This window comes from Anomalospiza imberbis, chromosome 10 (genome assembly GCF_031753505.1).
Source record: "Anomalospiza imberbis isolate Cuckoo-Finch-1a 21T00152 chromosome 10, ASM3175350v1, whole genome shotgun sequence".
Taxonomy (NCBI): domain Eukaryota; kingdom Metazoa; phylum Chordata; class Aves; order Passeriformes; family Viduidae; genus Anomalospiza; species Anomalospiza imberbis.
This window is the reverse complement of record NC_089690.1, coordinates 21,916,245-21,929,539: the sequence shown is the minus strand read 5'-3', so window position 1 is coordinate 21,929,539 and position 13,295 is coordinate 21,916,245.

Genomic DNA, 13,295 nt, shown 5'->3' with positions numbered 1-13,295 from the left:
AACCTTTACTTTTGGGTACTATCTGTGGGCCAGGTCTGTACTCACTGTTAGTAGTGCTGTGCTCTGACCAGCAGAAACTCTAGCAGAGGATGTGTAGGAGTCAGATCCTTGCACATTCCTGCTTTTTCTGCTCTAGCCCTTTGCACTTTGGCTGATGCCTTGGCATGTAGGTGCCAGGCCCAGCCTTGCCCCTAGTGCTGCACCCCGAGTGAAGAGTGCTGTGCCAGCTTGGTCTACGAGTACATTTTCAGTAGCAAAGCAATTCTTGTGGATCAAAGCCCTTCGAGGGCAACCTCCCCCATCCCCAATCCTTCAACAGAAACACTCTGAGAAGGAGAGAGCCTCCCATGCCACATCAGAGCTGTGTGCTGCCTTGGACAGTGACATGAGACTTTGGGGTGGGTTACACTGATGAAGTTGCCAATGTAGATGCAGCTGATGGTGCCATGAAGTTGGGGCATTTTTATGTGTGTAAAGCTTGCAGCAATTCCCCAGATAAAACCAAACTGCCAGAGGAACATTTATTTTATTTTTTTCATTTCCTGACATATTGGCATTAGGGGTTTTGCTGGCATCACTTACAGTTAGGATTTTCTTCCTTAGATTCCTGGTAGATCTGGCTATGGAAATTTAGAGCAGGTACAGAACACATGGGGAGCTACATTAATCACCTTTGAGCAGGATCCCTTCCCTTCCAGTCTGCAACAGAGGCACTAAAAGCTTTATAGTCCATAGCAGGGGAGTGCGGATTTTTTGTCCTAAAGGAGTTAAAGGAAGAGGAGACTTTGGATTTCTGGAAATACCCTAGCTGTGTGCAGACTTTGATTTGGACAGCTTCACAGCTCATCAAATCCAGCTTGCCTTGTGTCTCATGGAGTGAATGGGAGTTATTGGGACTGGCAAGACCTGTCTCAATTCAGGTGCTGTTTTGAAATGTAATACTTAAGGCTATGGAGGTTTTTTTTCAGTAAACAAGTGATATCAGAGGATCTATTAAGGAACACAAAGAGTTAAATGCGCCAATTAAGTGGATTTAACAAGAAGATAATGACAAGCCAAATAAAGCAGCATTGCTGGAAAGGAATGTGTGTGGGTGGGAAGGGGGTTACAAGAGGCAGACAAAGGCTTAGCCTGGAAACTGCTGATAATGAAGAGATGGTGGGGCTCCCCCCAGTAGTTTTCAGACTTCTCTGGCTTCTATCTGTCTTCTTGTATTTGCTAGTCCCTGCAAAATACATGCCAGAGCTGAACAGTGTTCTGCTCACCTTGCACTTGGTGTTAAAGGAGGGTCTTTCAACCCTTCTCACTCCTGTAATAATCACATCACCACCAGCCTCGTCACCGAAAATGAGCAACAAAGCAAAAAGAATTGCACGCAGCACTGTGCATTTAGGAACTAACAGTATTTAGCACGATACAGAAAAGTGTTTATGTTGTGTTCAGTCCTATCTGTAATATTTAGTCATTTTGGAGTACTTCCAGGAGTCCTTTGCAATCTCAGCTGTTCTGAGGCTCTGTGATTTTTCTATTCCCTCTTCTCTTTTCGCTGGTCCTACCTGATGGGAGACATCAGGGTTGGTTGTTTATCACCCTAATAAACATTTTCCTTTTAAATGATTGGTGAAGGTCCTAGGAATAGATCTAATTCATTTAGTTGTTAAAGAAAAAAAACAAGTACCAAGGTTAGTACTATTGTGCTCCTCCATACCAAAAACCCTGTCTGTTGCTCCTCTTCCAGCATCAAATCCTGGAAACCCCCAAAGTAACCACCTCACTCTTTTCCCCCAATGTTCCCAACTATTTGTTTGAGAAATCTGCTTGTAGTAAAAGCTGCCTTCATTTTTTTAAGCTGTTTCCCACACACTGAATGTTCCAAGTGAGATTTACTTACAAGCTGTCTTGGGGGGCTGTTCCCTGTCCATAGTGACCTTTCAGTCACCTTTCAGTCCACTGCCCAGTTTCATCCCCTTTTGCTGAAGGGCAGCACTCACAGTGGCAGGGGACAAACCTCCTCTCAGCACAGGGAGATGTGGCTACTGCTCACCCTGTTAGGCACTTGCAGAATCCAGCAAAGCTTTAGCTGTCTCCTGCCTTTCTGTCCCACCAGAAAAAACGGGGCTCAGGGAAAAGGTGAGGAAAGGTAAGGTGGCAGCACGGGAGGTGCTTTGGGAGAAGCAGGAGGAGGAAGAAAGGGTTGGATGGAGGTGGGATAACGGCACCTTAAGTATTTTTGTGGCTGTAGAATGTTTTGCAGAGGAGAGTTTTGCCTGTGGTTACAGCAGAGTAGAGCCTGGAGGAGCCTGAGCCTCATCTTGCTTTTGTTCACAGAAGAACTTGCTCCATTAAGGATTATCCCACCATCCTCCTCCTCCTCCAACACCAACCTCATTCTCTGTTTCTTTGTAGTGAACCTACATTCAGTCAACAGAAAAATCTTTATCACAAAGGAGAGAAGCAGGAAAGCCCTCTTGGCTTGGGAGTTTCAGTGATAAGCATTTGAGAAGTGCTTATCGTGTCCTAGACATGGCCTTGCCCCAGCCACAGCCCAACTTGTACCTCTCCCATATCAAACACCCGCAGCAGGTTCCCCTTCTTCAAAGCAGCTAGAGAAAGTGATCTCAGTCTTGCAGCAGATGTCACATTTGGTCCTGCACTGCTTTTTCTCCTGCAAACGGAAAGAAAAGAGTCTCTGACGCCCGCAATTTATCAGACTTGCATCTGTATTATAGACCAAAGTACAGAACAATAGTGACAGGGAGTGAGATTGAGGTTTCCCAGGAAATTGCAACACCAAACTTCCTCATTTTCAGACTCATTATATAGACCCTAAGAAAAAGCTCTAATTTTTTTTTTTAATTCTCCTTTTAATGTGCAAAGTCTGCAAGTGGATTTTGTTTGTGCACAATTAAAATGAATATGAAGCAGATTGCATGTCCCTTAGATGGGTTTCTGAAAAGATCAGACCCTGAAAATATCAGACCCTGAAGGCATTCCAAGGGCTTTGCCAAGAGCATTTTTGCTCTCATCAGTGTGCATCCTCTTGAATTTCTTTACTGTCTTTTTTTTTTTTTAGGCCTACTATTTATAATTTTATAGACATAAATTTGCCACAGATTAATTATTCTCTTATGGCAGTGGGAAAACAATGCAGATTACTAGATTAATGACAAGAAAATAGCAATTGAATGTACTGCTGGCCAAGCCTACAGATTTCTTCTATGCAAATGGTTTGACAGCTGGAGTTTAAATACTCCCTCAGAAAAGCCTGTAACCTCTTTAACTCTAAACATTTTGACCCACTGGGATTATGAGCCCCCAGCACAGCTAAACAGAGCAATCCTCAATTGAACTTTACACTGTCACCAGGACCTGGAAATGCATTGCACATTCAAGCAGAGCCTGTGGGAAAGGGAGTGCCCTTGGCTCAATCACACGACATGCAGACCATGTCCAGGCAAGGTCAGATGAAAAAAAAGCTTCCCCTCTCACAGAAGGAAGAAAATAACAAGGAAGGAGTTGGGAAGGGAATTTCCAGCTTCCTTACAAGCATATTTATTTCAGACCTTTAACTGAGGAGAAATGTCCTCTCTGTAGAGGCCAGCAGACAGCACTGGAGTCTTCTCCATCACTGCAGGAAGACTCGATGTACTTCTCAACTGGTGTCAAATACAATCCCCTGTTGTTTCAAATTTCCACTCCTGTCCCTATCTCGTGACCTTCTCTCTTGCTTTTTGTTGAGCTCTGTGTTTAAGCAAGATAAACTTTATCCCCCATTCCCTGCTGGAGTGTGACTTGCACTGGGCTTGCTCTTGAGTCCCTTTCAGCCACCTCAAGGGCAACTGGTTTGGACTTTGGAGGACTATGGGCAGCACCAAGGACCTTCAGCATCAGTGCTGTGATGGGAACTGAGAGGATGGGCTACTTTGTAGGACCAGCCCTCACAGTGTCTCACCTAACTCTCATTAGGCAGGAGCTGGAGATCCTGCACTGGTCCTTGCTATGCAGATCCATTCTCCCAGTGCTCTGTGCCACTGTCCAAGGAACATAAAACCACCTGAAAATTGATCTTGAAGCCCTCCCAACACTGTGGTGTTGCCATTTTACTCTATAGTGGAAGTGTGAGTTGGGGGCTGTGCAGTGGTGACTGGGCACAGTTTGTACCTGTTTCCCACCAGAGCTGAGGCAGGATTTTCTGGTAATCTAAGGGGATTAAAAAAAAAAACCCAAACCAACCAAAATAGCCTTTTATTTTGATCTCCTTGTCACTTCAAAAGAACAATTCAATCACCGCTAAGCTGCTAGAACATTCTTTGCTCTCAGTTCCTCAGCCAGAAGTGGCCAGACTGCCCTTTTTAAGCCTGGCAAGTTTCTGCCAGCTAAATCCCTTGCCTTGTGCTGTCAGCTTTCCCTCTCAGCTCGCTGGCATTGATCCTGGGTGAAGGTGGCTGATCCCTGTGGCCACCTGACCCAGGTTGTTTTCTCCCCCAGACAAGGCAACCCTGTCCAAAGCACCTGGGGGCTGCAGCAGAGCTGGGTGCTCCCCTGAATGGCATTGTGCCCCACTGCCTGGTGTGTTTGCCCTTTTGTAAGGGCTGGCAAATGGTGTTTCTGCAGAGTGGGAAAAGAGAGGGCACAACTGGCTTTTGGAAGGAGCAAACTCCAAGGATTGTGTTCAAAGCCCCTCCTGCTGCTGAAAGGCTGCTGCCTGCAAGGTTTGGGTACACTGGCACTCAGTGGCTGGTGCCTGCCATGAGCCTGTAATCTGTGCCTAATGGTAGATTACTTGAAGCTGGGAAAAGGTGCTTGGAATATCTGTTCCCTTGGGTTTTATGGCTTAACTGGAGGAGGAGAACAGCACTATTAAAAATACTTACATGTTCAAACCAGTGTTTTGTCTCTGGGGGAGCAATGAATTCTCAGAGTCAAGCCCAGGCTGTGTATTATTACAAGCAATAAACCTGCTGGGGGTTGGAACTAGCTCGAGCTAAATTATGAGGCACCCTTCCCAAACCCTGCAGCACATCAGGGGGAAGACTGGAAAATTTGCACAGCAGCTTTGCTTAAATTTAAGCAGTTTAATAAAAATAAAATGTTAGTAGAATGGCTTGTGGTGTTGACATTGGATTCACAGCCTTGAGGGGGTTTCTGTAGGGAAGATTGGATGGAGCAAGAATGTGTGGGGCAGCTGAGTGGGATGTTCTGCCATCAGAGCTGGCAGAAAGGTTTTTCTGCCAGTTTTAGGCTTCAGCTCTGCTCTCAGAACTGGAGGTGGAGGAGAAGGAGCACACAGAAATGCAGGGATGGGTGAGGGGACAGCAGCTGGGAGGAGGCAGCCTGGCCCCCACACCAGAGCTCTGGCCCTTCAGATCACTGCTGCTTCTCATGACAAAGGGCTGTTTCTGTTTGCTGTCTCCCATGGCAAACACAGCTCCAGGGCTGAGCAGAAACAAAGTCTTGAGGACACCAGGACCCTGAACTGTCTGCGTGCCAAGATTAATGTGCAGTGGCTTAAATCTGCTCATTTAGGAGTTCATAAAATGCAAAGCACTTAAGGAGAGGAGAAAGGAAAGCTGTAAGGAGAGCAGTGTGGTCCAGGAGTATCCTATGGATTCTCAGTGTACTTTCCAAAACCCAGTTATCTTGTGGAGACAGCTTCCTAGCAAGAAGCATTTGTTGACTGCATATATTTCTGTCTGCAGACATAAAAATTTCACTCAGCCCTGCATTTGAAGGGAAGAAGAGCAGCTGAGAAAACATGTGCCCTTTTTCAAAGAGCTTTATTTACTTTGGGATCAGAGTGATTCAGCATGGAGGCACCAGCCAGGGCTGGAGGCAAAGCTGCATTTCCCTTGAAGAGAGAGTTAAGGATTATATCAAAAGTGGAGTTTAATCCTGCCATCTTTCACTTGAAAGATTTAGCAAAGTGCCTCCAATTTACTCCAGAATCTTAAAGTGATGTCCTCAGGCTGTGAGGGAGTGAAATACTGGGAAACTTGTCTGAAGGAAGCCAGACGTGTGCATGGCCCTCCCTGTTACCATTGTAGAGCTGAACATTCCCATCCCATGACCAGAAACCAAGGGAAGAAGGAAGAGTGGAGCAACCAAGGGACTGGACAGGGTGATTTGACATCCTAGACCCAGCCTCTTGGGACAACACAGGCCAGCACAGTTGGCCTCTGCATTTGCAGGACGTGTCACTCTCAGGCTGACTCTGTAGAGGGAGGCTTGGTGCTCACGGTGGTGGCTTTGGGACAGGCTGGCACTGGGACAGGGGCTCCTTGGAGACATGGGTTAGTGGTGGCCTTGGTAGTGCTGGGCTATCAGTTGGACTCAATGATCTCAGAGGGCTTTTCCAACCTTAATCATTCCATGATTCTCTGATTAATCCCATGTTGCATGGCTGAGAGCTCCTGAAGGTGACCATTGCCAGATCATGAGAGGCAGAGAGAGCAGGGCAGGGTTAACCTGGCCCCTTAAAATGTGCAGGTTAAGGGGGCAGCTGTAGCAGCCTGGTGTGATGGGGAGCAATGGCCTCTCCTGAGGAGGCTGTGGGCAGCCTCCAGTGCTGATTCCCACAGTCTGGAGCTCCAGGAGGTGGGGAAAATCCCACGGTTGTGTCCCTGCAGACCTCCCATGCACGTCACCGTCTCAAGGGGCCCCTGGGTCCCAGACAGAGGTGTGTATACACAGCACAGACAAATGGGATTTACAGGCGCCAGCCTCCTGGCCTTACTTTCCAAGAGCAGGAGTGTCAAGAGTGCACCGAAGACTGAGAAAAGCAGTTCTAAAGGGTGAAAAACATTTGCAAATGTGCCTGCTCTCCAGGCACTCCTGGGAGAACATAAGGAATAGGTTTGGAAAAAAACCTGACACTTTCATCTCCTCCTTTAGTAACAGTTCAACCTGCTGAAAATACATTATTTGACTCAAAAACAGTCTGGGAACCTAAACATTACCCTTATCCCTGTAGCTCCAGCCTCTCCCAGCCAGCTCTAATGCCCACAGGCAGGAAGGCCTCCAAGGCAACAGCATGATGCTGAGGAGACCCACCACACAGTGAGATGGTCCATTTTTTGCTGAAATGTTTGTAATTAAGAGCTCTGGCTCCCTGATGATGTGTGTCCTATAAAGTACTAAAAATAAAGCCATTAAATAAAGGAGGCATTGCTGCAACTCCTGAAAAACTACACAAGCCAGAAAAAAAAGGCGCTTTAGGAGGAAGCACAGTTTGGACTGCCTTTCCTGGCCTGGGATGCTGCTTCTGCAGGTAAAAACATGGATTTGTGAATGCAGCTGAAGCCATGGAGTGGAGTTATCCACACACTCAAACTCTAAATGAAATCTTGTGCCCTTTGGATGGCAGCCACGCTGCTTTCCCAGCCAACACCATGCTCCAGAAAGCAAAGTGGATGCAAGAACATACTTGTGTCCATTTTTGATAACTCCCACTTTAGCTTTTCTTCCTGCTTTTCTCTGCTACCACTCAGCCAGCACAGCCTCAAGAGCAGCTGCTGATCCTCCAGCTCTGGCCTCTGCCCAGCCTGCTGGGATACTGGGATGTTGGGATGTTGGGATATTGGGATATTGAGATGTTGGGATGTTGGTATGTTTGGATTCTGGAATGATGGGATGTTGGGATATTGAGATGTTGGGATGTTGGGATGTTTGGATTCTGGAATGCTGGGTTGTTGGCATGCTGGGATATTGAGTTGCTGGGATGCTGGGATGTTGGGATGCTGGGGTGCTGGGATATTGGGATGTTGAGATGTAGGGATGCTGGGATATTGGGATGCTGGGATGTTGGAATATTGAGATATTGGGATGCTGGGATGCTGGCAGTGGTGTTGCAATGGTAGCGGCCACTATCCCAGGTTGCTCCAAGCCCTGTCCAACCTGGCCCTGAACACTTCCAGGGATGGGGCAGCCACAGCTTCTCTTGACATCTGTGCCAGGGCCTCGCCACTGTCCTAATATCAAATCTAAACCTGCCCTCTAAATGATCATTTTCCATCCTGTAATCCATGAAATATCTTCTGAAGACTGTTACAGAGAAGGTAAGCAAGGAAGCCATGCTATAGTTCTTCATGAAGGCAACGTAATTAGATCCAAACCTTGGTGTCAGCTGGATCTTAAAGTTCTTTCACTTGCAGTAATATGAAATCCTTACCCTCATTTAAGGTACTACTTCCAGACAGAGGGAGATCCTTCTAGTTTAGGAGACAAAAAAATATTCCAACCTATATTTAATTTTAATTTCTGCTGCACATTGAGTAATTTTTTTTGTTTTCCAATTACTTCTGGAAATACCAACCTGTCATTTCAGGAGAGCAGAGTCTCCTTGTTTCTCTCATGAGGGGAATTGTGATTTATTGTGGCCAGAGAGTTACTGAGCCAAATGCTCTGAGCAAAGGTACACAGCCAGTCCTGGAAACGTGATGCAGTTAGTGCCAGAAGGTGTGTTTAGCCCACAGCCAAAATAGAGGGGTGGGAAATTTAGAGAAATTCAGTCGTTTTCCAGCACTACAGGACACTGCTCCTCCTATGGCACTGCTGTCACCACTGCACCCATGTGTCAGGAGGGCACTGCTGGTGGCTCCCTTCCTCGTGCCAGGTTGGAAGTGGATGAATCTGCATTTCAGGTGCCTTGCTTTGCTGGTGTCTGGCTGAAAGCAGAGAATCAGGTTACAAAAACACTGTAGTGCTGCAAAAATCCCACAATGCATGGCCTGGCCTTGTCTCGGGGGAAATGTTCTTTTATTCAAACACATGATCATTCACAGTGCTTAAATAATGGATGTAGGATTAAAAGAAACATCCCCATGTCTGGAGTCTCCAGAAGAATAATATTTCAAGGCTGGGAGGCATAAAATGCATAGAAGAAAGTTTTCTTTTGGGCACAGCTGGTGCGTGTAGCCAGGTGTGGTTATTGATGTCCATGCTTGAAATACTTCGCAGCATCAAGGCTGGCCTTCTTCTGTTGCTTGATGGAAGCAATAGATATCTTCCTTTCCCCTCAAAACTAAAGGCTTTTGGGTCAAATTCACCACTCCCTACCCACTAAGCCCTTACAGTTGTGTGTTTGGTCACCCAGATCATGGCTGGAAAATGTTACATCTGAGTAAAATTGGCATTATAGTGCTACAGTACTGCTGAATCTGCAGGTCTTCAGTGAAGAGGGTGAAGCTTGGGTGTGCTGGTGGGGGTTGGATGCACTGGAGAGGGTTGGATATGCCTCCATATCCTCCTGGCCTGGGCTTACCCTGCTACTGCATCCTTATTATTATTATTGGCTAATTCAATAATATTTTTGCTTATTATCTCATTTCTCTTAATGTTTCCATCATACCCCAATGGGATAAAAGTGCAACAGACCCAAGAGCTAGACCAAGGGTCTTGTCCAGGTGCTGCCACGTGGCAAACTGGGAGAAATTATCCATGACTGAAATATTCTGAGCTGAAAAGTGGAAAGAATGTGTTTCTTGTGTGAACTAAGGTATAATAATCTGCAAAACCAGCATCTCCCAAAGGCTGAGAGCTCAGGTCTGGCACAGCATGCCTCAGCAAGCAATTTGTGGAGCAAGGTGAGTGACAGTACAGCAAACACAACCTTTTAAGAAGGAAGTCAGGTGCCTGAAGCTGAAGCTGCTGCAGCCTCCCAGGATGCCTGAGAGGCAAATACCCACATTCCTCCTCCTGTTTGTGTTTGCCTGTACACGAAGGATGTCTCCTCCTAACTGTGGCCACACAGTTGTACACAGCAGAGGGAAGGAGATGTGCCAGAAGTGTAGGATCCCTCTGCAGGGGACCATACCTCCCACCCACGAGCTCTGATGCTGGTGTCCCAAGCCCACCATGGGGTTAACATCCATGAGGATTTTTTAACACGTGGGTACTTGAAGGTGGTAGTGCCAGCTGTTCAGCTGGCAGCATCTCCATGACTTTAGGAGGAGATGGATTTCCACCTCTACTCAGCTGCCTGTTTCCCTGATGCTTGTAAGTGTTTGTATTTTGGAGCTCCAAAATATATGTATATATTTGTATCTCCCCCACAAAAGGAAAGGTTTTTCAAAACAGCCACTGTCAAAAGCTGCAGGGGGTGGGGTTTGACACACCAAGCAAGGTTGGTGGGGTTTTGTTTCCTGTGGAAACCAGGCTAAAGATAAACCCACTCCAGGCTGACACCTCTGTCACACAGTGGGGATGCTGGACATCTCCGTGACCTGATCCATGCAACAGTCCCATGGGATTCCACTTCAGTGACCAATGGTCTTCTGAAGGCTGGCATGGACCGTGTTTGCTTAAGCAATAGCCAAGGCCAATTCTGGCCTCCTGGTTTTGGCACTGAGAAAGTCCAGGTGATGTCCTCAGGGGTGGCAATGCAATTCCTGGTGATGGTGCCACTGTTGGTGGAGATGCTTGGTGGTGATGCCATTCTGGCAGCTTTGGAGCTGTAAAATATGTGTGGTGCCTCAGAGATCTGCTGCTCAGCTGCCTTGCCACACCTCTGCTGCTTTTCCCAGACTATTTTCACCTACAATATTTTTCACCGTACCATGCCCCAGGCTTCTAATCATGATCACCGTGCTGATCCTGCCCACTGATGTCTCTTCCATGACAAAGCTATGAGCTCATTTTGACAAGCTCAGCTCCATGGGCATTGCTTTCAGGCTGCCTGCAGGTGTGCTGCCTCAGGCATGTTTCAACAGGGCTGCAAATGAGCAGCAATTTTAAAGAAAAATTAAATAATCAGGACAGATCTTGTCAAATCCTCTCAGCTGATGGATGAACTCCATTTACTTTATTGCTTAAAAAAAAAAAAAAAAGAGAGAAGCCAACAAATCTCACTGGAATCATACCTGCTTTCATCCAACAGCTGCTGCCAACACATCTCTGGACTTGGGAGAAGTTGAGCAGAGGCTGCCCCACGTGAGGGGTGTGCATTTCTGGCAGGCTTCATTGTAGGGAGAGTTGAGAACCAGGTGCACAGAATCCAGGGGCTGCATCCCACGGTTTGTCTGGCGAGTCTTTGCAGAGGAGAGACAACTGGCTGGAGGTGAACTAGAGGCATCTTAGCAATTCTTTTTAGGGCTGTGTCAGCTCCAGACTGCAGAAGGAGCTAAGAGCAGTCATGGAAAGTAGCTCTGGCCTAACATGTCCCACACTAGACACAAGGGACATTTCCAACAGACCCATGTCTGCCTCCTTTCTCTGGTAGTGATTTCAAAAGAATGCCACCTTTCATGCTGGGGAGGAGAAGTTCAAAACCTCAAGGTAAGGGACTGAATTCCAAATTGGATTAAGATAGCTGATACTGTAGGCTGGCTTTTCTCAGGCACCAAGAATGCCCCATTCTATTTGGCTCAGGGCATGAAACGTCATCTGAGGAGGGAGAAGGAAGGTGGGCTCTATGTCATGCATAAATCTGGTGGCCCTTGTAGGTTCAAACCTCAGCTTGGATTTTTTTTATGTCTCTCAGTATTGGCATGGACATAGCATTGGATGTGGAGATGCTGTTGCTGCTCCTTCCTTCCACAGCCTCTGCCATGGTGCCACGAGGGATGGATGGATGGATGGATGGATGGATGATAGAGAGATGGATGATGGATGGATGGATGGATGGATGGATGGATGGATAATGGATGGATGGACGGATGGATGATGGATGGATGGATGGATGGATGGATGGATGATGGATGGATGGATGGATGGATGGTGGATGGATGGATGGATGGATGGATGATGGATGGATGGATGGATGGATGGATGGATGGATGGATGATGGATGGATGATGGATGGATGGATGGATGATGGATGGATGGATGGATGGATGATGGATGGATGGATGGATGGATGGATGATGGATGGATGGATGGTGGTTGGATGGATGGATGGATGATGGATGGATGGATGGATGGATGGATGGATGGATGGATGGATGGATGATGGATGGATGATGGAAGGATGGATGGATAGATGGATGATGGATGGATGGATGATGGATGGATGGATGGATGGATGGATGGATGGATGATGGATGATGGAAGGATGGATGGATAGATGGATGATGGATGGATGGATGGATGGATGGTGGTTGGATGGATGGATGGATGGATGGATGATGGATGGATGGATGGTGGTTGGATGGATGAATGGATGATGGATGGATGGATGGATGGATGATGGATGGATGATGGATGGATGGATGGATGGATAGATGGATGGATGATGGATGGATGATGGATGGATGGATGGATGGTGGTTGGATGGATGAATGGATGATGGATGGATGGATGGATGATGGATGGATGGATGGATGGATGGATGGATGGATGGATGATGGATGGATGGATGGATGAATGGATGGATGGATGGATGGATGATGGATGGATGGATGGATGGATGGATGATGGATGGATGATGGATGATGGATGGATGGATGGATGAATGGATGGATGGATGATGGATGGATGGATGGATGGATGGATGGATGGATGGATGATGGATGGATGGATGGGTGAATGGATGGATGGATGGATGGATGGATGATGGATGGATGATGGATGGATGGATGGATGGATGGATGATGGATGGATGGATGGGTGAATGGATGGATGGATGGATGGATGGATGATGGATGGATGATGGATGGATGGATGGATGGATGGTGGTTGGATGGATGAATGGATGATGAATGGATGGATGGATGGATGGATGGATGATGGATGGATGATGGATGGATGGATGGATGGATGGATGAATGGATGGATGGATGGATGGATGGATGGATGGTGGTTGGATGGATGAATGGATGATGGATGGATGGATGGACGGACAAGGCTACACTGACTGATCTGATCTATTTTGCAGGAGTGGTGCACACAGTGGTAGCTCTCAAACAAGCTGCTAACTTGGTACAAAGCACAGCGTCACCAAAATGTTACTGCACCATGTAGAGCTTCACCCAAAAATGGGGTGCAAAGGGCTGGTGGTCTGAGGAGGTGGGAATAATGCAGGAGAATAATGCAGGTGGGAATAATTCTCTCTCCAGGCTCTGGAGGGAGGTTGATAACAGCGGGTGCAGGTGGGTTGAAACCTCAAGGGAGGAGCAAGCTGTTCTCTGGTGCCATTCAATTTAGAAAAGCAACCAGGCTGTGTCTGGCAGAGTGACAAAATTCCTTGTTTCATGACTCATTTCAGGAGAACAGCTTTGGTAAGCAATAATTTTGCACTTCTGTGATTTCAGAGGGTGTGTACTAAAAAAAACAAAACAAAACAAAAACCCACAATAAAACAC